General features: G+C 44.4%; 1 long non-coding RNA gene across 2 annotated transcripts; it reads left to right on the forward strand.

Moving 5' to 3' along the window:
* Positions 1-535: 535 nt before the first annotated feature.
* On the forward strand, positions 536-13,170 carry LOC123643383. 2 transcript variants are annotated; one of them, XR_006736776.1, is made up of 3 exons: positions 536-637; positions 12,360-12,468; positions 12,734-13,170. It is a non-coding gene; the product is annotated as an uncharacterized LOC123643383 (long non-coding RNA). The 2 variants fall into 2 exon arrangements; XR_006736775.1 differs by lacking the exon at positions 536-637 and adding an exon at positions 10,748-10,814.
* Positions 13,171-27,089: the final 13,919 nt, after the last annotated feature.

Genomic DNA, 27,089 nt, shown 5'->3' on the forward strand with positions numbered 1-27,089 from the left:
TGCCAATAAAATAGACTTTGCTTGAAAACACCAGAACCCTTCTGGAGGAGTATCAATATACGCGTGCGCAGAGGAGATAGCAGTGCTTGATAAGGGTTTGATCACTGGCTTGGATGCCAGCTCAGCCATGAACTCACCCAGTGCTATTCTGGGGTATTAATATCTATATGTGCTTAGTATCCCAGCCACTCTGCCATCCACTAGGTTTGAATGTCCTTTACGGAGTGAACTTGATCCCCTCGCATCACTTTTGGTCTCTCTCCAGAGAAGCGAATGTGCTGGCATAGTTCTGCCATTTGTCAGCCAGAAGTCTGGTTACACATTTGCTCGTCAATCTAAACCTAACCTATTCTCAGACAAGCACTTGGGGTTTCATGTAAATCGACCAGACGTTCTGTCATTCACCAGCAATATCTCTCCATCGTATTCTACACACATGTGCCTTCATGAAATAGTTCATTATGCTTGTGGAAGAAATATTCAAATGAATGTGCTTTTTCAGGGATGTTGACACCAGAATGTTTTAAATCTGTTCATTACCACAACAAGGACAAATGGCATTTCTGCCAAAGACTTTTGATACGGGTGCCGTAATGCACGTCAGCACTTTCTGAAATTAAAGGTTCTACCCTGAGAGGTAAGTGGTATAATGCATGGCTAACAAATGCAAACCCAAATTTCAGAGCGGAGTGTTTCTTGTCAGTGTCATTGATCGTTTCCAACAGACGCTGCCTTAGGGAGTTCATAATGTGATTTTTACTCTCTTGACATTAACGTCCAGGTGAGTCTGACCCTAAGGTTTGTAAAAGGGCAGATACTTATTAACTTAGCATGCTTTGTTGTGACTTTTCTTACATTTGGATTCACACATGCTTTTAACAGCCGTATTTCAAAAATCTGCTATGGTTGAAGGACAATATTTCATAGAAGTATTAGTTCATTATTCAGTAAAATATTTTAATAATCAGTTGAATAGTCTCTTGTTAAGATTTTAAGATATTAATATTTGTTTTTGATTGTAGTAATTAATTGTTAAAGTTTTTTTTAATTGATGATGGGACTCTGGCTTTCACCAATTCTTTTGGCATTTCAAAAGAACTGAGGAACTGGAAATTTGAACAAGACAAATAAATATCGGTTCCCACTGACATGTGTATGACATTGGTCCAATTAACTTCAGTGTTTCTGGATTGTAACATGGTGTTTTAATGTAGGGCTAATATATGAGAATTATGGAGAAAATGAAGAAGGAAGTGCTTTCAATCCAGCTTATCTACAAAGAGCACATTTTATTCCTACAAGTGTCTAAAAATATCTGGTGTCATTACTATTCACTGTGAGAAGTGTAAGTATGACCACCAGTGCTGTTAAAAAGAAAATCCACTATATCTGTGACAGGTTTTTCATCCAAAAAATGTATGCTTTAAAATTAAAGACTCACAGGTAGAACTACCTATATTGTATTGGCTAGCAAAATGCCTAAAGTAGATAGAATATAGATTCTGGTCAGGGAGTAATAGTTTTCCTCTACTGTTTTGGATTCTGAACAGACACAATAGATCATAATTACAGTTTTTTAATACTGGATTTGTAATGTAAAGTCACTTGGTCATAGTATAAATATTAGTGTCTACCTAAGTAAAATGTCATGCCTTAGTCACAAGCCTTCTTCAGAGTTCTCTCCTGTTCCTTCCCATTCATTCTCAGTGTAGCCTTTTCCTCTTTCTAACTTGCTCCCTCTAGTGTTTCCTGGCTGAACTACAGTATCTAAAGTTCAATTTACAAACAAAATAAACCTCTCGGTATTTCCCCCAGTTACCATACACTAAAGCAAACTTACCACCAGATGTTTTGGCCACGTAAACTCTAGGTCATAAGAAGAATTTTTTATCTGAGAGTCTCAAACTTAGTGGAATCTTGTATTCTAACTTCAGATCCCTAAAGGCAGCATTTACTTCTAATCTGATTGTTAGGGTTAGGTTCCTTCTCTGCCTTTGAATCCTTATATTCTAATTTACTTTTATTGTGATGCACAGAGGGGAAAAGATACTCTAATGAACTAAAGCATGCACCAGGCATTTCTTCGACATATTTCCCAGGCGTAGAACTTACACTTTGATTCTTCTAAGTTATCCAAGAAGTATTTTTATGGGGGGGTGGGGAAGCAATCAAGTTTTTTTAATGGCCTTACGAAAACCATAGGCATATTTTCAGCCACAGAAGCTCTTAGTCAAACCAGAAGGAATAACCGCTTGGGAAATGTATTGCTTGTGGGCACTTTTTCTTTACAGAAAAGAAAACATACTTCCAAAGCTGTCAGATGCCATTGCTGCTACTTTGGAAAGCAGCCACAGCCGATTGTAAGAGCTAATGACAGGCTCGGGTCATCCGGGGATCCACCAAGTCTGCTCACAGGTGTGACACCCACACCTGGCCGTGGTGCCGGGGCCTGCCAATCCAGTCAGTCCAGCCTGGATTGCTATTTTCCGTTGGACTTCCCGAAAGAAGGCACTTGACTGTCCTTCGTGCTGCTGGCATTCGGTTTTATACTTAACCGTTCCAAACCAGTGTCTACTCTATGCACCAACTGGTTCTCTCCTTCAAAATATCCTGCCTCTTTCGAGACCCCCATAGGATATGTCAGCTTGTCATATTAAAACGATTCTTTTGCTTAACAGCACAGAGTTCACCCACACGTACAGCTCTGCTATATCGAGTCACTTCAACCAAGTGCCCAGGCAGGAAACTTCAGGCTTGTTTAGCCCCTTCTTCACCCGAATCCCTTGTGGTCCTCTCCTCTTCCGTGTCCATGGCTCTTACGGTTTATCTGCTTTTGTGTAGACTGCGGTAATAACTTCCCAACCAATCTTCCTGCCTCCAGTTCACCAACATTTTACCACTGGTTATCTTCCAAAATTACAAATCAGAATGCTTCTCTCTTCTGTTTAAAATCCTTCGATGGTTCCCCGTCATCTACAAGGTAAATTTTAAATTCCCTACTATCTCAGTTCATTTTGTGCTGCTGTGACAGAATATCACAGACTGGGTAATTTATAATGAACTGAAATGTATCGGCTAGAGGCTGGGAAGTCCACGATCGAGGGGCCAGCGTCTGGTGAGGGCCTTCTCACTGTGCCATCCCATGACAGAAGGCGGAAGAGCAAGAGAGGACAGAAGAGAAGCAAAAGGGGGTCAAACTTGTCCTTTTATAAGGAAAGTACTCCCACAGTAACGGCAATAATCCATTCAGGAGGCCACAGCCCTTGTGGCCGAATCACCTCTTCAAGGTTCTACCTCTTAGTACTATTACAATGGTGATTAAATTTTCAATATAGGAACTTTGGGGGACATATTCAAACGCTGATAGCACCTAGACTGGTAGTCAAGATTACTCAAGACCTGGAGACTCCTGCCCACTTTTCCAGCCTCATCTCTGACTACACCCACCCTACCATCTTTCCATCCTTCCCTCATCGCATCCACATAGCCTATGCTTTGGCCAAATTAAGTATTAATATTTCCTGTTCTCCAAACCCACAGTGCTCTTTCCTGCCTCCAGATCTGTCTAGGGATCCTCTGCTTTTCTTCAAGATTCAGTCTGAGCATCACTCTTTGGTGGAGCTTTCCCTGCTCCCCACTCAACTCACACACACTTGCACTTAGTCCCTCTGGCTATGGTGCTCCCTAGGCCACGGTGCACTCTTAGTTCTTGTATCACTACACACACATACACACACACACATTTTAGACTTTTCCATTAGGCTGTTGGGCTCTCAGTGTAGGGACCTAGTTTTGATTTTTGTGTTCCCAACATCAAGAGCCATACCTAAATAAATTTTGCTGTATTAATTTATAAAAATATAAATCTTATGAAAAAATCAGCCAGTTGCATTCAAGAAAATACTAAACAGAACTTGACCTACCAGGTTCCAAGCTGGGTTGTAGTCTAAACACCCTATATCTGCACTTCGGGAAAACTGATATTTTTGCTAAAAGTTGAACTAGAAAAGGTTTGGGGACCAGTGAATTCAATCAGAGAAGAAGAGGCAAGAGCCAGGATGTGCCGTGGTTGTGGCTGTGGCTTGCTGCCCAAGGGGGACAGTCGGATTTTGGAAGATTTAGGAACCACAGGGGCTGTTAAAATTGAGACAAACCCCTTGCATGGCTCAGATATATAGTATCCCTCTAGGCTATCTATTCTCTTATTTAATCTCTGTTCTCTGCTCTTCTCTGCAAATTCACAGCTTGGATGTAGGCTTAACCTGGTAGCCTTGACTTTAAGATCAATAACCAGCACAGTTCCTATCTTTGCCTTTCCTGGTTCATGATTTTCTCTCTCTCTCTCTCTCTCTCTCTCTCTCTCTCTCTCTCTCTCTCTAACACACACACACACACACACACACACACACACACACACACACCCCTTTTTATCAGAGGCATTCCAGCAGGCGGAGAGCTGACGTGGGGATACAGGAGCAGGGAACTGGTACAGTGTCCTTGCACAGTTTCTGTGATTTCACAAGCACTTTTCCTATGCAGCCGTGTAGTCCTCATTCCCTCAGCATGGAGCAAATTGATAGCAGTGGGCAGGATCTGGCCTTCAGTTGGGTTGATCAGCATAGTGTGGTTTTTGGTTGTTTGTTTTTCAAACAATGATGGCTTATTAGTTCACAGTCCTGTCGGTTGGCAATTTGGGCTGGTCTCTGCTGGGCAGTTCTTCTGTAGGTCTCATTCGGGCCAGATGCTTGGCCTAGGAGGAGCCTCACTCACAGGCTGGTGGTTAACAGGCTGTCTGCCGAGTGGAGTGTGTGCCTCAGTTCCCCTCTTTGTGGCCTTTCCAGTAGGCTAGCGTGAGCTTATTTAACGATGGTCCCATGGATCTAGCGCAGCAGGAGTTGGCCAACCCGAGTGTGCAAGTGCTTTTCAAGTCTCTAGTTGCACTGTGTGTGCTGATATCCCATGGTCAAAACAAGTCACATGGTCAAACCCAAAGGCAAGGAGTGGAGAAAAAGAATTTTTTTTCCCGAGAAATAAAAATGTCTTTATTTGGAGATGATATGATCAAAAATCCTAATGAATCTACAAAAAATTACTAGAACTCATAAGTGAGCTTAACAAGATCACAGAGTACAATATCAATATGCAAAAATCAAATGTGAGAAAAATACTCCTTGATGGGAGGGATAGCAAAGAGGCAAGAGTACAAGGAAGGGAGACTTTGTGGCCATGTTGCACTATTCCACAGAGAGCTTCTCAGGGTTAACTGCCTGAAGCCCGGATGTCACTTTGGGGGGGTCCTTCTGATTTCCTTAATAATCATGCCCTGGTGCATTACTCTGCATGACTTTGACCAGACCACAGGGAGGGGGTCCTCTCTTTTGTGATGTCCTCTCCGTCTCATGTGTGATAATGGTGTGGAGTAAGCACAGCCCAGCACCCGTGTGCAAGAGCTCAGTCTATCCCTGTGAGCAAAGAAAGAAAAACCTCGGGCTTCCCTGAGGGGCCTCCCATCCACCTGGGGGAAATGGAAGGATACGACAAACCTAAACACATCTAAGGGAGAGAAATGGCAATCCACCCCATGACATGTTTGGGCAAGGACAGTGCTTTAGAAGAGTTTAAAGATATATTTCTAGTCCTCCGTCTTCACTCAGCAGCAGAGCAACAGGGCACTTAGCAAGCAGCTGACCCTTCCCACAACCACATCTCTCCAACTGACACAGTCCCCATTGTGTCCTTGAAGCACATCCAATTGTCTCTTAACACCGAAACCAGGTGTTAGTTTCCATTTGCTGTGGCACTTACTCTACTGCATAGAAGAGGAAGACAGTCTTTCCTCCATCAACAGTGTGAAAACTAAAGATAGGGCAACAAGGCTTTGATTTTACGGAGAAAAGAATATTCCCGTATGTTAAATGGAAACAGAAAAATGTGTCTGTGTAAACCAAAAAAATGTGCCTTACGATGCTATTACAAAACAGCTTCATTCATTCATTCATTCATTCATTTATGTTGCCCCCGCCAGCCCCATAGTCATTTGAGTTTTCCACTCTTGGTGAGTAAATATTCACCTTATTTTCCAAGATAAGTCTCCAGTAACTTGTAAGGTTTTACTTCTTGCACTCTGCACTTTATGCAAGATGGGGAGGAGGGAGTGTCAATAAATATTTGATTGGCAAATTGACAGCTTGGGTCAATGTTCTGGGAGAGAATAAACACAAGGGACAGGGATCCCTTCTTCATTTAGACACTCTTTTGCCTCAGCCAAATGGCCGACTCACAGCTAATCATTGCATCTTAACCAGGGACAGCTGGAGCTTACTGCCTGCATCCTGCCTGGTCGTCTTTATTCCTTCTGTAAAGGCAGGAAACAGAAGGGCTGTGCACACAGCAGTCACAGACACTCATCAAAGACAAACCACTGACATGGAAACTGAACAAGAAAAGGCTTCCTGGTTCAAGACTGGCTTTTGGGAGCCACGTTCAAGCACATGCTACACCGCACAGTCAGCAGCCTTCTTCCTTCACTCTTTGGGGGGCAGGGATTGAGGAACAAGACTCCCTCACTTCTCCAACAAATGGCCTATTTCAGAGAAGTAAGAAGGGGGGACAGTGAGGCAGTCAGTCAGTTATATGCCAAGTTGTAGCGATGTTAGTATTTCATGCCAGCGATTCTGTCTAACAGAAACTCATCCTGGCTTTTTTCCATTCCTTTTAGCAAGATTGCAGTTGTAAATCAGCAAGAGTGTCCTGGAAGCTCTGGTAGGTGGGTTGTCAGGAGCAGTCTACAGGAAGAATCTTCAGAATAATTTAGGATATGAGTCTAAGAAGGAAGGTCAACTTTGCTATTTAGAGCCAGAGCTCTATGCCAAACTTGGTGTTGGAGGGATGCTTTAAATGTCAGCCGTGGAATTTGAATTTAGGATATTTAAAAAAACACAATAATTCATACCTTTACCTCCAGGAGACTTAGCTCAGGTTCTCATCTCTGACCTTTGAGCATCCTCTAAATTTGGGAGGCCACTTTAGTAATAATCCACTTTGGGTTGGTAAAATCCCTTTTTACTCATAAAAGCAGTTTCTTTTGTAGCTTTAAGAGGAAAATAGGGTGGATGTCCTTCTTACCTGAGGGTGTCGTAGACAGAAACTGGATTGGCAGAAAGACTGCAGATCCTAGTCCTACCTCTTAATAACAGTGTGACCTTAGGCAAATACCTTGACCTCTCTGGGCCTTTTCTTCTTCTTTTCTTTCTTGTTTTTAAATTAAGAAACAGAGTTATTTAGAGGAGCAAATGAGAAAAAAACTTTGCAAAGTATTAAGAAGGTTGAGTTAGAAACCACGTGCAGGGAGATGAGTGGCTAGTGTTACTCAACCCGCCACTGCAGAATCAGGGCTAGAACCTACGTGTCATGACAGCACCAAGCCCGGCACCAACTGGCTTGTTAATCGAGTGCATGCATGTCCTCTTGGGTCAGCACCTCTGTGCTAAGTGCTGGATTGATGTAAGGCACAAAGCGAGTAGAGCATGGAAGTTTGGCTCTATCCACTTCCCAAGGCCCTGACCTGTCCACATTGCAACCTCTGCCAGATTTACCAAACTCCTAGCAAGTTCCAGACACAAGCAGGATTCAGTAGTCATTCTTCAATGGAAAGAATCTAGTACAGGAATCTAGGGCCCCATTGTTTGGAAACAATTTATAGTGATGGCAGAGACTGTGGGCTTTACTGTAACTCTGTGGTCCCCCATCCCTTGGCCTCGGCCCAGTACCGGTTCATGGCCTGTTAGGAACCGGGCCACACAGCAGGAGTGAGCGGTGGGGCAAGGAAGTGAAGCTTCATCTGTATTTATAGATGCTCCCCCTTGCTCGCCATCCCCCCACTCCCACCCCACCCCCGACCTGTGGAAAAATTGTCTTCCATGAAACCGATCCCTGGTGCCAAAAAGGTTGGAGACTGCTGCTATAACTCCCTGCCTAAAGCTCTGTTCTGTGGCCCAACCCTGATTCCTTAGCATGTTTGCCCTTCCTTGGGTGCCTATAAATGCTTTCTGTTTAGTAGGGTCAGTGCTGAGTTACACCCAGTACAATTCCCACCCCCATACCACTGCCATGATTTCTGCTGCATGGTATCTCTAAAGACCTCCCACTTCCTGTGGACTTAAAGACGAAGAACATGCACCTTTGGGGACAAAAACCAACCCCTCCCATAAAAGCACCGTTCTTGCCCAGTCCCATGCTAACTTCTTCCTAACAGAAATCAACACCACAAGTAATATTTAACTCTGATCATACTGTTTGCTTTAATTATTAACATTTGGCCACCAAAAGAAACAACAGTACTTTATCCAGACACTTGAGAAAGAAAAAGGAACAGCCCATACCCTGGGCTTTGTGAGATGTTTGAGCAGTCATGCTGGACGGGCGCACGCAGTCTTCATGCATACCAGCAAACACTCCAGAGAGTAAGGACTGATTCATTCATTCTGCAAATATTTATTGCACTAGCACAGTTCTAGGTGCTGGGGATACATTAGCGAACAAAACAGATAAGACTCCCTGTTTTAATAGCACTTAAATTTTAGTGGGAGGTGGAGGAGGCAAAGATTTAACAATAAAAATAATAAACAAGGAAAGTATATGGTGTGTTAGAAGGTAAGAGAGAAAAATATAGCAGAGTCAGAGGAAGAGGGAGTGCTGGGGAGAGGGTTCCATTTTACATGGAGTGGCCAGTGTCACCTGATTAAGAAGGTGGCATCTGAGCAAAGTCTTAAAGGAAGAGAAAAAGTGAGCCAAGTAGATATCTGGAAAACGGTGCTCCAGACAGAATAGCCAGTGCAAAGGCCCTGAGGTAGGCATGTGCTTGGAGTGTTGGTGGAATCTCCAGGAAGCCAGTGTGACTGAGATGGAGTGAGTTGGGGAGGAGAGTAGGCGAAACCAGGTCATGGGAGACACGGTGGCCAGAGAGCACTGTGTGGCTGATGCTTAGAGTTTGCTTTCCTTTAAAGAGACCGGGCCATTGGAATGTTTGGAGCAGAGTGACCTGATCTGACTTAGGGTTTATTAGGATCCCACTCTGGCTTCTGTGGGTTTCATTATATGCTCAGATGAGACCACAGGGATAGGCCATTTGCACTGGAATTACCACTTCCACTTCTCTTCCTGGAAGATGTTCAGAGCTGTTGGTCTGCCAGGCCGACACATCAGCATCTCCCACCGAGCTGCACTCTGCTCTGGCCCCCATCACAATTCCCTGTCCCCTGGAAGCTAAGTCCCGTCATCTTCCATCCCAGCATCACGTGGAGATGGACAGAGAAAGGGAAGAATCCCCTCTTTCCTTCTGTCTCCGGACTTCCCAATAATTCAGACTCCACCTAGTAAGAGCCATTAGAGCTAATTAACGACCCTCCTTTCAGGAGGTGTCTCTTCACTATGATTAATTCTGGGTCAGGGACAGAAAGCTTGTTCCATTATGGTTCTTTTTAAAAATTATTATTATTCAGGCTTCTAATACTGGCATGAACTGCGGGTGAATTTCTGAAGTCATGTTACTTAGCTGTCACAACTAGTAATAGAAAAATTCCATTTATAAAGAATTAGGAGAGGCAGGAGAGGCATGCTCTTTGGTCTAGAACAAAGGAGATCAATCCTGACACAATGGCAGCATGACATCCATGGACTTTGAAGATTCCAGGCTTCCTCTTCATTAATTAGAGAGAATCAAGAGTTCTGGTGGTTAATTATTTGCAGAAATTGTGCTCTGCAAAAGCAGATGCCAACTCACTCCAGCCGCCTCCAGCTGCAGCTCTGCATGATAATTAAACTGTGTGTCAGTCCCAAACTTGATCTGGGGTGGCAAACAAGCACTCAGAGGGCCACTGCCATCTACCGCCCATCAGGTTCAGGCCAGGTCACGGGACCTCCTAGCACAGAGACCCCAGGAGGCCGACATTGCTGTGAATGGACTGCCCTGGGTAGGTAGCACTTAAAATCCACAGCAAGAAACAGAAGATCAAAGTCACCTATAATCTGCTCTCACAGGGTGTACGTTTGGTGGGGTTGAGGGCATTTCTCCACCAGGGTCAGTGGTATTCTTGTCTTATTACTGTCATTATCATTATTACAGGGTTAAGTAATCAATTATCTTTAAAAAAAACTTTGTTTTTACATTTTTCATTACAAAAGTAATATTTATTCTTTGTATCAAAGTTAAGCAATGTAGAAGTGTATAAAGTGAAAAATGAGCATTTCTCTGTGCCCGCTTCCAATCCCACCACCCAGGGAGATGCACTAGGAAGTTTGAGGCATCTCCTTCCAGATTCTTCCTGGGCTGGAGTTTGCATCGTTTGAACACTTTTCTGGCCAGCTAGATACTGACTGTTAACGTGACATCTTAACATCCCTGCTGCTTTTTCTGAACCCACAAGAAAAAGCTTCTCTACTCTCTTTAGCTTCTCTGGGTCCGCAAGAGTCAGCGCAGATTGACCACATGCACTGGCATGAAAATGCAGAAACACTGATATTTACTTGTGCGACCTTAATGTTTCCGTGTAGGAGACAAGGGGGAAATCCAGCACCGTTGTGCTGTTAGCAACGCGTCTGCAACTAAATATGTAGAGCCCAATCTTTAATTTGACAACAGATATTGTTGGAAAGAAAGTAGAAGAACCCGAGCATATAAAAGCCATCAGCACTGTCAGAGTGAACAGATGCCTGCAGTCTGCTCTCATCTACTGGGAGAAGGGAAACAGGACACAAGGCTACCTTTCCAGAAATAGAAATGTTGCTGAGTTTAGCCCTGGGCCTCATTTACCTAGGTAAGGCAACAGAGAGAGCTGAGTCATTAACCTGCCCTCTCAGGCGTCAGCTTCTTAGGGGAATTTGTCCAGACAACTTCAGACAGGGACCGGGGTGTCTGATTGGCATTCAGAAGAAGACACAAGCAGGGAGAAAGAAAATGGCTGCTGTCTTACAGATCTTTCCCCAAATACCCTGATTGCCTTGGGTGTTTTGACATTTGCTGGCACTGAGACCCTTTGGCCATTTCACAGTCCATTTATTTAAAGTACAGTATTTTAAACTCTCTCCCCAGAGCAGCTAAGGTTATAATATTAGCCTGGTTGACATCAGACCTTCTCTCAGGTTACCAAGGTCGTTCTGACTACTTGAAGGTTATCCAACTCTAAATAACAGCCAGCCAGTTCTGTCCACATCTTGATGACAGTATTTATCCCACTGGGCTGTAATTATCTCTCTACCAGACTGTCTCCCTCACTAGAGGGTTATCTCCTTGAGGGCAGCGAATGTGTTTTGAGCATCTTGGGGCTGCCAGCACCTAGCTGGAACTCAGGTACAAATTTAGGCTAGCTCTGTTTCACTGGGCTTTTATTATGCAGTATTTGTTTGGTGGTAGGTATTTTGTTGTGGTTGGTTGTGGTGGCGGTGGCAGTGGTGGCTGTTTGTATGAACATAATTTGGCAAAGGATGTGATGTTAGTTTTATGTGTCAACTTGGCTAGGTTATAGTACCCAGTTATTTAATCAAACACTAATCTAGGTACTTCCATGAAGGTACTTTGCAAGTGTAATTAATGTCTCCAATCAGTTGACTTTAAGTAAAGGAGATTACCCTTGATAAGAAGTGGGTCTTATTCGATCATTTGATCAGTTGAAGGTCTTAAAAGCAAAAACTGTTTCCCAGAGAAGAAGAAATTCTGACTCACGATTGTAGTCTCAACTCCTTCCAGAGTTTCTAGGCTGCCAGTCTGCCCTACAGATTTTGGATTTGCCAGGCCCCACAATTGTGTGAGCCCATCCCTTAAAATAAATATCTATGTCTGTCTGTCTGTCTGTCTTTCTATCTATCTATCCATCTGTCTATCCTTATGGGTCCTGCTTGTCTGGAGAACCCTGACATGATGTTCATAAATCCATGTAAAACACACCATGCATTCAGTTGATTCAACACGTTTTTTCTGAGTGCCTGCTTCATTCCAGGCGTTGTGCTAAGTGCTAGGAATAGTGGTAGGAAGAAGCACTCCCCTGATCTCAGAGGGTTGTTTGATTTAAGGCAAGTCCAGGGCAGTGCGGGAGGTTTCCTGAAGAAACAAACCCAGCCTAGCATCTGCAGGAACTAGACTCAGACAATGAGTCACCTGCAGCTGCCTTGGCCTGGGGCAGGGACAGCCTGGACAGGCATGGCGCCAAGAGGAATAAAACACACTTGCCCAGGCTTCCAGGGCACCTAGGCTTTGAGATGCCAAAAAAGGAAAGAAAACAAAGCTTGCGGGGAGGGAGAGACGGTCAGGGTGGTTTTTCTCCCTATAGCCGACCTTGACGTTGAGGAGGCTTTCTTCCCCACAGGTACCTATTCCTAGGAATTCCCCTTTCTGGAGAGGTGGAATGACCTCACCACGACCTCACTTCCTTTCCAAGAAGTCCTGGAGATTTCTCATCAGCTCAGAAGCTTCGGGTGAGGCCTGGCTTTGGGCCCCCCTCACACCTTCAGTTCTTTAACCTGGAAGAGTAGCTGGTGGGAGGGGCAAGAAGAGCCTTTGCTCTTTACAGTCTGTGAAAGTGGCATGTTTTAAAATCAGGTTATAAAAGGAATTGTTATCCTGCTGTTTGTAAGTCTCAGTTGAAGAGAAATAAGAGAAAGTAGTATGAAAACAAAGCCTAGCGGAAGATTCCAAGGGAAGGTAGAGGTTCATTATTATAATAGTTTGCCTTTCTTACAGGCTAGGTGGCATCGGCCCTGCTGCTCCCAGGGAGGCTGTCACCAGGCTCTCCTCCTGAGCAAGAGCAGGACCTTTCCTCCTCACCCAAAGAGGCAGCAGCAAGAAGAGAATGTGAGGCTCCAATTAGGCACCACAGCCTGCAAGCAGCTCAGGGTTTGGGCAGTGCTGGGTAAGCCCATATAGCATCATTTATAAACAGAAAAAAAGGTCACCTTCCTCCAGGACACTTGACTGATATCTACTAAAAAGGTCTTAATCAATATAAATATATGATGAGTATGATTCAAATATCGCCTCCTAGAGTTTTGCAAGGCACAACTATTCTTGGTGGTCCTGGAACCATTTAGATTTCCTCCTTGAAGCTCCAGATCATGTTCTTGCAGTTTCCTTCACTTCATGGAGATGCCGTGTTTGGTGGCTTGTCCGGTGATCTGTCACCCAGGTAATTCTAACCCTGCAAATCTTCCTCCAATTTCCTGGTGACCACCTCCCACCCAGGTGCCTGTTCCAGCTCCGCAGTGGTGATAGCTCTGAGCAGACCCTACCGGAAGTCCACCAGAGCCTCACTGGCCCCTCACCCACCTCTGCTCCTCCCCCCACCCACTCACAGGTTTGGGCTGAATTTGGGTAAATCAGGTGTAATATCTGTTTACAAGGCTGTTGACCTTATAAGACTATGAGCTACTCAAATCAAGAGCTCTATCCTCTGTAGCTCCAATAGCACCTACCATCCAATAAACATTAGGGTTAGGTTAGTGAAAGGCAGGCAGTTTTTACAGACAACATTGAACGAGCAATGAAACAGAAAGGTTCTGCTGGAGTCCTGAGTTCCAGGGGCCACCTAGGTGATCTGATTCAGGCAAAAGTGATCTCATAATTACAGCAACTTACATTTTATTGTACTTCACAGTTCACAGAGTGTATACACATATATTTCATTTACTCTTTAAAACCGCTCTGTGAATTACTACCGACATGTAAATGGTGCGGTGGAAGAACCCAGGGCTCAAGGAGGGCGCACAGAAAGCCGGGTGACCGCAGTTCAAACCAGCTCCCGGCTCCGGAGCCCAGGCTTTGCTCGCCCTGCCACGGACCTTCAAACCCACCAGACCTGCCCTGGGCTGAGCACAGTTTCAACTGCAGGCCCAGCTCTCTCTCCAAAGGAGCCTTGGTCCCTACGGCTTTCCCTCGGTGGCACATCAGCCAAGAGTGAAGGCCAGAATGGTGACAGGCAGACCAGGTGACCCTGTCCCAGTCTGCCGTCAGGGGCCCCTCCAAGCACTGAAACTATCTGGGGGGGTCGTGCCCCTCCCTGCTGCTCGGACGCCACCGTCCTCCAGTGTCCTCGTGCTAAGGACACAGACCTGGAGATACTCTCCTCTTGGCCCTGATCAGCCTGGACTCTGCTGCCATCATCCTTCTGCGAGAGAGAGAGAAAACAGTGTTCATTTTGTCCTCGTCCTGCTCTTCCGTTATGATGGCCATCTGTGTGGTTTGCGGCGGTGAAGGATGCCTCTTACGGGCTTCCAGAAAGATTGAACTCAGAGTTAGGCAGGTGTTCCAGCCCTCAAGCCACCCCTCTTTCCCCCTGTGTCTTTGATAATCGACACTTCTCACCTGTGTTGGCTGACAGACCCCCCCCCCCCCCTTTCTGCCTTTTATTGCTGGCCTCCCAGGCCTGTTGGCAAAAGGAAAGAAAAGCTACCTTGATGTACGTGTGCCCCCGGCAGAAGGCGCCTTTCTCTACACAGGCGGCTGTTGTCTGTGCTTGCCCGCGGTTCCCAGGAGGGGCCTTTGCCCTCCATCCTTCCTTCAGGCTTCTCAAAGGAATTGCTGCACAGGAGCAGCCACAGGGAGGCCCTAACAAGTGGCTGGAGAGTGCTAATGGGCCCCAGGGGCGTTTCTGAGCACTGTGGCAAATGGCAAGACAACGCGGAGACGAGCCCTACCTGGGTGACTGGAGACGTCATCTAGAACTCCTGCTTCACGAGGTTACTGAGAACTTTAAATGAGATATGTAAAGTGCTTGAAGGACAGTGGGTGCAAAATGAGTGCTACTAATAGTTTCCTGCTCTTAGAAAAGTGTCAGATAAATCTGGGTTATAGAGAGGCCCGTGTGGCATACATCAGCAGAGTGGGGTCACCAAGGCAGGCCTGCTGAAGACACACCCCTGGGCGGGAGGCCCTCATCTGACGCTTAATACCTGTGTGGAGTTAGCAGCCTCTCAGCTTCTCTGCGTCTTGCTGGGTTAAGTGAGTTCCAGAGCACTGTCAGGCACTCAGGAGCAGGTACCCATGTTGACCCTCCAGCTCTGCACATGCATCAGTTGCGATGCCATCAGCAGTTCGTTCCTCAGCCTGTTTCACAAACATTCTTCCACACCTACATCACCCAGGAAAATACTGTACAATTGTACTCTGTAGAACTGTAATTTTTCAGAGTATTATTGATAGTTTGTACTCTGTGGAGAAAACATAGTTCGGTAGTTACAGAAATATTTGATTCTTTGGCTTAATGATGCTAAACAGGTATTTTTATTGCAGGATTGCATAGAACATTTAATATGTTGAAGGCACTCCAGGCAGAAGCCTTTACCCCCACAGACCCACTCGCAGGATCGGTGTCACCAGGACACACTTTGGGAAGTGCCAGTAATAAATAATTTGAATATAAGTGAATGGGACTTTCTGGTTGGTCAGGAGAGCGTGAGCATTGAAGAAAGGGACACACAAAAGGGCCTCTGGGGGCTGTGGGGAGTGTCTGAGACCAGAAGCCCAAGGCAAAGCCAGGCTGGGAAGAACTTGGTGGAACTTGCCTGGGAAGGATTAAAGTTATCTTCCTCTGAGTTAGCAACACCCAACGGCAAATCAGACTAGCTCAGTACAAGTAAAAAACTAAAAGTAAGGAGGGCAAGGAGCTGTGTTAGCTACCATTCAATACTTCCTGCTAGTTTGGAAATCAGCTCTTACTGAGCACATACCATACCCCAGCGCTGCCCTAGAAGCAGAATGCCCAGAATGCCCTGGATGTCCCGGAGTGCCACTTGCAAATGGAGACAGGCAGACCAGGGCAGGGACTCCATCGAGAGACCAGAGAATAAGGAGTTCTGGATGCCAGGGAGGGGAACATGCTTCAGGGAGAGGACTGGGGAAAGGTCCCCAAAAGGATGTTTTTTGAGCTGTGTCTTGAAAGAGGCATGTTATATCAGGCAGAGATGAAAGGAAGTGCATTCAGGGAGAAGGGGTCCCTTGAGCAGACGTGAGCCAATCCCAGCAGGGGCTGGGGACAGGTGAGCAGTGAATTTGGTGAGGGTGGGGACCGGGCAGGGACAGCCATGAGTTAGAGCTGGAGAGTTTTGCTCAGAAGACAGGGAGAGTCTTGACGTCCATGCCTACACTCTCCATTCATTCATTTGTTCAATAAATATTTAATGAGCTCCTACTATGTGCCAGGCACTACACTAAATGCTTAGGGATAGAACAATGACAAAACAGACAAAGCTCTCATTCTCATAGAGCTTCTAATCCTGGTGTAGAGAGAAACAATAAACAAAGATACTATAACCTCGGGTAGCAATACATATTCTAAAGCAAAATAAAGCAGCTGGAAAATAGAGGGTGCATGCAGTGCTATTTTAATGGGGTGCTCAGTGTCGGCTAAAAGGAGATGACACTTGAGCAGGAATCTGAATGAGTAATGAACTGAGGAGCTGAGGCAGCGCATGCTTGGAGGGTGCAGGTGTGAGGTCAGGCGTGGCTGTGGTGGGCCCTGTGTGAGGAGAGAGGTGGGAAGGAGTTAGAGAGGCTGCCAGGGTACGTTACGGGCCACTGTGAGAACTGTGGATTTCATTCTCATGTGATGGGAGCTTGGGCTTTATTTCACTAGCAAAGGCGGTTGACGGTTTCGGAGCAGGGGAGGGATGGAGTAAAGTGATATGAGCTGTGGAGAGCAGTGATTTACCAAGTTTGGGGGCAGAAAGAAAATTGACATAGAGGCATTAGGCTTAATTCTGATAGACAAGGGATGCTCTGGCTGAAGTGGGGTGGGAGTCTGGAGCCCCCGCCACTTACCTCCTCCTCTTGCCTTCCCCAGGGGGGTCTGGGGGACTCCATGGAGGCCTCGGAACTCTTGACATTGCAGGGGAGTCTGGGGCAGGTGTGTAGGATGGCTACGAGGTACAGATACTGGAGGCGGGATAAGAGTTCAAGGCTTTTCTAGTAACCTAGAGAAGAAATACTGAGGGTTGAGGAGGGGGTAGGGGGTGCAGGAATGGAGCAGAAGAAATGAAGCTAATTTGGTTCATCCTGCTTATCCCTCTCACCTAATGTATGCCAATGCCATGCATTCCAGTAAGAGATGAGCACGCTCCATGCCAAAGAGATGACCCTTTGGGGTCTGGGGAAATGGTTTTATCCAGATGAGTGATCTGTATGGAGATGCGGAAAGCTGAAGAGTCATTTTCATTTGATGGGAGAATAATATCAGATGGTTGGACTGGATTTCTTTGTTCCCTCTTGCCAAATAGGGCACATCTGTTTTTTGTTTGTTTGTTTGTTTTGTTTTTTGAGACAGTGTCACTGTGTTGCCCGGGCTAGAACACAGTGGCATCATCACAGCTCACTGCAACCTCAAGCTCCTGGGCTCAAGCAATCCTCCTGCCTCAGGCATGCTGGGACTACAGGCGTGCACCACCATGCCCATCTAATTTTTCTATTTTTTGTAGAGAGGAGTCTCGCTCTTGCTCAGGCTGGTCTTGAATTCCTGGCCTTAAGCAATCATCCCACCTCAGCCTCCCAAAATGCCAGGATTATAGGCATGAGCCACTGCACCTGGCTAGTGCATCTTAAATGTTATCTCTCAGGCTTTGTGGACCATCATCTTTTCCTCGCTCTGCCAGCCTCGCTGTTCTCCTGCTTGCTCCTTGACCACACTGGTCCTAGAAGTGTCCTGTCTCCGGCCCTTTGCACCTGCTCTTCCTTCTGCCTTGAAGGCTTCACTGCAGATGTCCATGTGGCTGATCCTTCACTGCCTCAGATCTTCACTCAAATGCTACCTCTTTTGAAGCCACTTCACCTTCTTGAGAATGTTTATCTCCCTTCCCAGCTTTGTTTTGATTTTTTTCCTCCTTCACTTTTTACTGCCTAAGTCCTATATATTTTACTTTTTAAATATTGTTTACTATCAGTCTCTTCCCTTCAAGACACGAACTCTATGAGAGCAGGGACTTCTTCCCATTCCATATCCCAAACACCTGCAATGGTGCTCAGCATAGCGGGGAGTCCATAGAGACTTATGGAATAACTGAAGGATTTTTCCTTTATGAAAAGCAACTGTCACAGCGTCTAGGGCTAATGAACTAATTTATTACAGAGGACTTGTTTTATAGATAGATATATATCTTAAAGCAGCAAAGTACATTTGCCATGTGGTGATCTGAAAAATAATTATTTTACACCTTGATTTGTTAAAATTATAAAAACCTAGGCTAAACAAAGGGTATGTTAGCCCACATGAGGATGTAAGACTTCTTCTGACAATGTTTTTTCAGAAATTCCCAGTGCCTGCCATGCTAGGCAATGGGATGCAGTGATGAATGAATTTGGTGAACACTGAACTCTAGTTGTCTTTTGCTATTTCTTAAGGCAATTCTAAGATGCATAACCTGCGTAACCCATTCCAGAGGTGTCACAGAACATATTATCTTATAGAACCTGCGTAAGAAATGGGGAGAGTTTCTCCGGCTGGGCCACAAAAGTACATTTAAGAATAATGCAATTGACATACCATAAATTTAACATGAAAACTGTAGAAAAGAATACTGTTGGGTTACTAATATAAAATAACAAAATATAAACTAAATTAGAAAATGTGTTTTTATGTACTTTGGATGGCCATGCTTGAAAGAAGCATTTGAAGAGGTTGAAAAGCATCTTTAGATTTTTCCAGGTTGTTAATCAGGTGGCCTCAAATTTGGTGACCTATCCCGGGCCATTGCCCTCCTCCCCCCATCCCTCTTGTCTCTTGCCCTGTCTTTGGTCTTTCCTCTCTGCCCCTCCCCTTCCCTTTCGCTGGCTACATATTGCGACATCCACCCCTGCTTTGTCTTGCTGACACTTGATGCCTCTCCCAACCTCTTTCCTGAGTTCTATGGCTGTTGCAACATTTTCTCTCATCTTTATCTTTTTTGTGGTTTTTACTTAAAATAGAAAAGGGGTCACAGGAATTGAGCCCACCAGCCTGTTCAGAAGGATGTGGTCTCTCATTTGGATTCCTACAGACAGAGGAACAACTTTCCCATGTCATTTGAGGATGTCAGGAATTGTAACAAACGCAATACACTTTTTTTGTTTGTTTTTGTTTGTTCTATTTTTAAAAAAATTAATGTCATAAATGATTTTCATGACTCAGGTCAGAGAATAAGATCAATGTGAAGATGAAGGTATATGTCAGTAACTATTTTTTGCCCATAGAATATCTAAGGCAATGCAATACTTGTAATAGTGTATCATGTTGTAATGGAGTTCAACTCTGGGAATGTGACTAAGGATTTCTTAGATCCTCATTGGTTCAGATATAATAGAAAAAACCTATATGGGGACCAGACACCTTGCTCCTGTCATCTAGGTGAGTCACAGAGTCAGTCTCCCAGGACTTCATTTCCTCATCTTTCAAATGTGGACAATAACCCCTGCTCTTCCAATCTCATTAGGCTGTTGAAGAGACAAACAACACAGGAGAAATGAAATTGCTCTTAAGACTTAAAACCCCTAGAAGTCATGGTATTATAAATTATCAAAAAGTTCAATCCAGCCATCTCTGCCATGTTCTTGTAACCTGGGTAACTGGGAAAAGCTTGGTCCTCTTACATCACCTAGGAAAAAGTCCCAGGGTTTAATCAAGATGGTTTGAAATCACTCAATCTGATATTTGTTTTGGAACCATTATCAATAGCATTAAGTAGACAGCTTATGTCTTAAGAGCTCTAAAGATGTATTTGCAAAAGGAGAGGCCAGAAAGAACAAATGCTTTGTTGACTGAATGCTAAACTTCATTCCTGCATTTTTTTCTACTGACTGGGTTAGGCCATTTGCACTTTAGAATTGGGAAGAGGGCTGACACGTTTAGAGTTTGAGCCAGACCCAAATCCTCCTACGTCAACTGCAGAATAAGGAAACTTTCTTCACCTGAGGCCTGACTCAGGTGTCTAGAATGTACATCTGCTCATAAATCCCAGGATTATTCAGCATTGTGATTATTTTTCTCCACCTGGGTTATTTAGGGATTTCAGTTCACCCCGGGTAAGTGATTAGTGTGTGTCCTTGTACAATAAAAGCTATGATGCATGAGAGAGATTCATGGAGAATGTTACACATTTGTGCCATTACCTGAGCCAGCCAGAGACCAGTGTGGACACACCATCTTTTGCCCTATGACTCACTTACACACCTGGCAGAGTGTTTCAGCTCTCCAAGGGCCCTTGTCAGAGGCAAACCTTGGGGTGAATAGAAGACACTGTTGTTTAAAGGACCAGTTACAGAGAATGGGAATCTGACATTCTTGACCCAAGAGAGGAGAGTGTGATTGTGGGTGAGTCAGTCGTCTGCTCTGGGCCTCAGAATCTCGTCTATAAAAATGAAGACTCATCCAGCTCTACAAACGCCAAGAGCCAAAGCCAATATTCTAAGCACTACCTGTCCAGTTTACCACACCTCTCACCAGGTAGGCCTTGGTAGAAAGCTGAGGCCAAGAGAGCCAAACTGAATCCCCAGGCAGATTTTATAGGCCCTTTACAATACTTGTTATAAGTCTTCATTTCATTGCAAATCTTTGAAAATCAGGAGATATCACATAAGAAACTAAATTTCTGGCTGCACTTAAAAAAAAAAAAAAAAAAAAAAAAAGATCTGGCTACACTGGGCCCAGATTCTGATATGGCAGCAATTAGGTAGAGCTGGGTGGTGGCTGTTACCTTTGGATGAAGTATGTGCTCTTCAATTTGCCACAGTCCTCACCATTCCCTGTTGCAGACTACACCTGGTCTACTTTATGGTATCCTCCTGACCCCTGTAGACATTTGAACTTGTAATCTTTGTCTTACTATCTCTCCCCAGCTCAGGTGTATTAACCTCCACTTTCAGTACCTTTTATAAAAGCAGATTTTCTGCACAGAGAGGGAAAACTTAACACCCTGGCATGAGGCAGGTGAGCAGAACACTGCTCTCCAGACAGGAGGATCTTGGAGTCCTGGTGAGGAGGGAGGAGGGCCAAGAGGCCAGGGAATACCTTTGGAAGGGCAAAGGATTACGTAGAGCAGCTCTGGCCAATAGAAATATAATGCAAGCCACAACTGAAAATTTCTAGTAGCCAAATTATAAGAAAGCAAAAAGAAACAGGTGAAATATTTAACTGAACATACCGTCAATATTTTCATTTAATCATGTAATCAGTTTAAAAAATTATTAATGAGGCATTTTACATTCTTTTTTTTCACATGAAGTCTCTGAAATCCAGCATGTGTTTTATGCTTGCAGCTCATCTCTGTTCGGACTAGCTGCATTTCAGGTGCTCAGTAGCCACACGTGGAGGTAGCTACCGTATCAGACACACAGAGGTAGACAGTCAAGAAATTGTTGACCAACTTACCAGTTTTGCCTAGAGCCCTCACTAGCTACCTCATGAGATTCAGCAGGGAACCGCGTTTATTGTGTTTACTGTGAACTATATATAAATATAATTTGTTTTATTTTAATTTGTGTGTGTCCCACTAAAAAAGATAGCTAGAGCAGAGGGTAATGAAGGGGCTCAATAGACTGCCCCAGCTCTGCCTCCTACTACTGCATGTGCTCGGTATTTCTTAGCCTGTTTTCTCATCTCTACAACTGGTAGTAATTGTATTAACCTTAAGAGGTTATTGCAAAATTCATGAAAATGCTTTGTAAACTATAAATAACTATTCAGGTTTAACAAAAAGAAAAATAGCTATATTTTACTGAATGCCAGCCTCTGTGCTAGGCACTTTGCACATGTTATCAGTCTTCAGCTTTATAATACCCCTATCAAATGGTATTATCATCCAGGTTTTAAAGGGGAAGAAATTAAAGTTTATAGAAATTGAGGATCTTGTGCAAAGTCACACAGGTATTGAGTGGCAGAGCCAATCACGGCTTTGAAAAGAGGATGTATTACATTCAACACACCATTTAGTGAGAGAGAGAGAGAGAGAGAGGGAGAGAGAGAATATGACTCTTATCTTTCACTTTCTGAGACATTTTGTTAAGTGTTTTAAAGATGAAGAAACTGGGGCTTTATAATTATATCCAAGATCACACACACACGGCAAATTAATGGCCTAGGTAAATTAAGAATTGGACAATCTCTAGGGCTGGCATTCGGGTTTTAAGTTCATCGAACCCTCTGAGCCAAAGGAATCTCCTGATTATTGAGATTATTTTTTAATCCCCCCAATGATAAGCTAATCCCTTTGAGGTAGAACCTCTTCAATGGAGGAAATTAATGCTTAGGATGGGTAGATAAATTCATTACCATTTGGTAATGCTTCTCATTTGCTCAGATAACTTCAGTTGGTATTAGTCCATCTTAATTCCTCTTCCTACTCTCTGGGGAGTGAGTTACCACTTCTTTAATGAGTTGATTCCTTGTCAACTTTTCCTGCTCCAGCCTGACTCATGCAAACTGATAAGAAAGATTATCTGTGACTGTTTCTCCACAATGCACATAGATTCAGTGTGAGCAAAGGCATTATTACCTTGCAAAGGATATTGTTTCTATCCCAGAAAATGACGGGATTCGTGTTAGTCTATATTTTTTTAACATGTCCCCACCAAGTTTCCTCACCCAGTGGGGCCTCTTTGCTGTACACACACTCGGGCGCTTCCTGGTGTATCTGCTGCTCCCACTGCCTGGAGTGCCTTGTCCCTTTGTCTCTCTTCCATCCAAATCTTGCGTGTCCTGGAAGGATCATTCAGCTGAGATCAGGGACCTGCTATTTCAGGCAGGAAATAGTCTTCGACTTTCAAGCGCATATTGTCTGTACCTCTCATTTGAGCTCATCTCACATTTCACTTTGTGTTGTCATTGAACTAGTTCATGTGTGTTTTTCACCCAGCTAGATTAAAGGTCCTTGAAGACAGGGCCTTCGTATCTGGCAGCAGTGTTTTACATGTCAGCAGTACTTAAAATATTTTATTGACTAAATGCGTCAATACACTTATTTCATATAAAGGGGCTGGATTTATAATAGGTGCATGATATCTGTTGAATTCAATAAATTTCAGATTCAAAAACCAAAGAAGAGTAGTTGTCCTAGAGGTAATAAGGCTCTGTCATGGTTTCAAGATTTTGAATTGTCTCATGCTTTCCTCTCTGTCACATCTCTCTAGACCTTGAACGTGAGTTACTAAATCTTGCTGGGTTTCAATTTTCCACACCTGTTTAAGAGCACTCTGATAATGCTACTCCCTACTTACAATATGTATAATGAATATTCCCAAGCAAAAGACTTCATTGTCCTGAAAAGCATACGATGGGAGTAACAGGGAAAGCAATAAAACTGGTATAGATATAGAAAAACTTTGTTCCCGGTGAAATTGAAAAACAAATTGAAAACTATGACTCAATCGTCTGCATTTTTCCTGGTTTAACAAAGCAGCACAAAATGCACAGCGGTCATGGATAAATGCTTAATGCCCTTTGAGGTAATGAGTAACTGTGTGACTAAGACAGAATTAGGAGAACGTCTCAGATCTTTAAAAAAAAGGAAAAAGAACCAAGTTCCCACGTCTGGGTAGTCCTGGATACTTCCTGTTCTGGGAAACAGATAATGTGGCCTTCTTATTTGTCAATAAGAACCCATAAGGAACAGTTATTGTCTTTAAATTAAAAATGACTACAGTGATGAAATTCAGGGATCTGTAAATTCCTTGGGTTCCCAGAGCGTCTTTCTCGCATACATTCACCCTGTTGCAGAGCTTTTCATATTTCCATCGAGTTGTGTTTGTGAAATCAGCAAACACTGGGATCCAGTGAATGTTGGCAGAAGAGAACATTCCTCTGGGGTCTGGGTTTTTAGGTCCTTGAAGAATAGACTGGGCAGGCAGTTTTCATGAGAACAGGCTCTCAGGCTTACCTTTAAGTAAAACAAATTAAATTCTGCTGTGAAGACTGTTATCAGAAATCCCCAAGCCCAGCCCAGCTCCTGAACTCTCCCTCCCGCTGCCATGGATATTTCAGCGTGTAAACAGAACTTTTGGCCGCTTTAATGCACTACACCTGCCTTGGGCTATTTGAAAGTTGTTTGACTTTCTAGCCTGTGGAATTAACTATGATTTGCTTTCAGAAGCTGCTTTTAAAATATCTGAAACCAACTGATTCCTCCAGCGGTTTCTCTCCAATCTTTCCCCGGTACCTGTGCATGTCAGAGAGAGGAGGAGAGGTGTGAGTGCCCCTCTGCCCTCCTGCAGAATAAGCCACCTTGCAGACACTTTGGCGACCACCCTGGTCCAGGCCACCTGCATCCTGAGCTGATGAGAGGCTTCTAGTTTCCACTCTTGCCATCTAGGAATCCTGAAGTCCTCTCATTTCCTCACTTTGTGCATCCAATCAGTCAGCTCTATTTGCAAATCTTCCTGTGCTAAGTTGGATACAGTCACCCTGGCCTCATTACCATCCTCTCCTCAGTCCTACCAGATTAGACTCCTGCCTGGTCTTCCTGCTGTCTCTCTTGAGCCACTAGAACCCATTCTTCCTAGAGAAGCCTAAGTTATCTTTTTGGAACATAAACTGGAAGTTGTTTTTCCCCTGTTTCAAACTCTAAGTTAAAAAAAAAAAAAAAGCCTCCCTCTTCCCTGGACTTCCTCATCAGATCAAAGCTCAGATCAAAGCTCCTTGCCCTGGCTGTTCCCCTGCCTGGAATCCTCTTTCTTCTGAGCTTTGCGTAGTTGGTTCCTCCTTCAATCTGATCTGGACCTGTCACCTCCTCAGGGAGACCTTCCCTGGTGTCCTGTTCTAACAGAACCACCTAGTCACCCTCCATCACGTCACTCTAAATCTCTGCAGAGCATTTATCACAGTCTGATATTTTCTTATTTATTGTTCTTAATTTATTTATCTAGCATTCATCTTTACCTATTAGGATATCTCTTTCCTACTCACCCCTACATCTCCAGTGTCTAGAATAGAGTCTGTCACCTAGTAGGTGCTTAATAAATATTTTTAAATGGATGACTAGATAAACAATAAATGTCACAGCCTAGAGAGTTGTTCAGTAATGGGATCTATTGAGCATCGGTAGTATGCAAAGTTTTAACCTTATACTACACTCACATGGTCATTTGCAATTTAGGTATAACTTTCAGAACAGGATCTTATTTGATTGTTGTGGGAAAAAGTGTGGGGAAATTAAGGAAAAGGAATCAAGGACCTTGTTGCCAAGAAGCTATAAGGTACTTTCTGTCTAATGGCAGAAAAAGGAATACACATGTTACAGGCCCAGTGCTTTTCTTGTATCAGGACCAGCTGAGTCCAGGCAGGGATCAGACCCAGGAGACCAGGACGCACCCACAGTCTCCAAGCATTCATTTGCATGGCTGATCTGCAACCTCTTGGGTTTTAGCTGAAGGAGCAAGAAGGACTTTAATGAATGGGAGATAGACACTAAGTGAGAATCGGTGGTGGTGGTTATGCAGGACGATGGTGGGAGGGGCCGCAGGGTGGGAGCCACCAGAAGGAGTGAAGCCAGAGTCAGGAACTGAGGAGCTGTTGGCACGAAAGAATCTTAGATCTTCAGCCACAAGCAGAGTAGCTTCGGGACTCTAACTATAACAAACTGCACGTGGTTGAGGAAGAGTGTTTCCCCTAGATCTGCAAGGAATATGGCATGGCCGTAGTATAAGGAGGAATGCAGGGAACACAAAGCTCTGTGGCACTTTGCAGGTGGGGCAGAGGCCAAGGGCTGGCTTTGTGACACTGGAAGACAGGAACTGAATGAGAGAAGCATCCTAAGAAGAATGTTCACGAGAAACGTCATGGTGCTCCTGCCTGAGCTGTGCCAAAGTCCTAGCCCTCCCAGGTCCTCAGAGAGTTCTCCATGGCCTCAGCACCTGGAAGCTCATAGAGGCCCCAGACAAGCAGCTCAGCCACCTGTGCCAGGTGCGGCTGTGCCTGTGACTTGGGCCGGAGCAGAGGAATTGGGACACTGGAGACGACAGAGTGGCAATTTTAAATGGTTGACAAGCCATGAACATCTAAAAGCTGCAAACCGTTTCTGAGCACACTTGATACATCCTGTAGATTTCACCCCAAACAAACAGGGAGACTGTGAGAAAGGGGAGACATAGAGCAGAAGAGTTACACAGGTGGAGCAGCCAGCTAGCAAAAGTTGAGTGAAAATATGATCTAACTGGCCACCATAGGCTGGTGAGGCCTGGGGACATTTGGTTACATACCTGCCAAGGAGGCTCAGCAAACAGGTTCAGACCTACCCAGCTGGGAGGAAACTAAGAACCAATGCCAAGGGGAAGCCAAAGGCAATGGTGGGCAGAACAAAAGCCCTGTTGTGGCACCCAGCCCTCCACAGGCTGCTGGGACGATGCTCCAAGCCCACCAGCCACTCTGCTTCTGCGTTCACACAGGCATAATTAATTAACAGGAGCTCACTGTAATCACTTCCGTCCTGGGGCTGCATTCGTGTAAGTCTGCAAAATATAGAAGAGCTTCCTTGCAATAACACTGTCACTTCCACATAAAGGAGCCCCAAATTTTCAACAGATCTGTGGCAAAGGGGTTCCATTTAGATTGGATCTATGAAATGATCTATTTAGGAGTTAAATATAAGTATGTGCAACTTGTCTTTCATATTGCTAGCAAAGAAATTTAAGCTTTATTTATGGGAGAGAAGAGACTTTAACTTATCCATCCTTAAATCTTCAAAACCCTAGTGAGAATCGCTCATGTAGTAGGTATTCAGCATCTGTTGCCTGAAAGAATCAAATGCCAAGAAGAAATTAGTGTTCTTTCTGACTTGGAAGCTCATCTCCAGAGGCAAAACTGGAGCTTGTGTGAAGGAAACACATTCCTAATGATGCAGAGGGAAGCAGGTCCTTTCCCAGTAACGCTCCCAGGAAAAATAAAACAATTCTAATGAAATAAGTTGAATTCAATTAAAATAAGATGGTGATGAAACAATTCTACCTTTTTGCATGGTCCAGCTGCCCTCACTCTGGACAAGATTCACACATTTAGTTTTGTCCTGTTGTGTGTGTGTGTGTGTGTGTGTGTGTGTGTGTGTGTGTGTGCGCCTATGGTCTGTGGGGTGTGTGCACACTTGTGTTTGTGTGC

This window comes from Lemur catta, chromosome 8 (assembly GCF_020740605.2).
Source record: "Lemur catta isolate mLemCat1 chromosome 8, mLemCat1.pri, whole genome shotgun sequence".
Lineage (NCBI taxonomy): Eukaryota > Metazoa > Chordata > Mammalia > Primates > Lemuridae > Lemur > Lemur catta.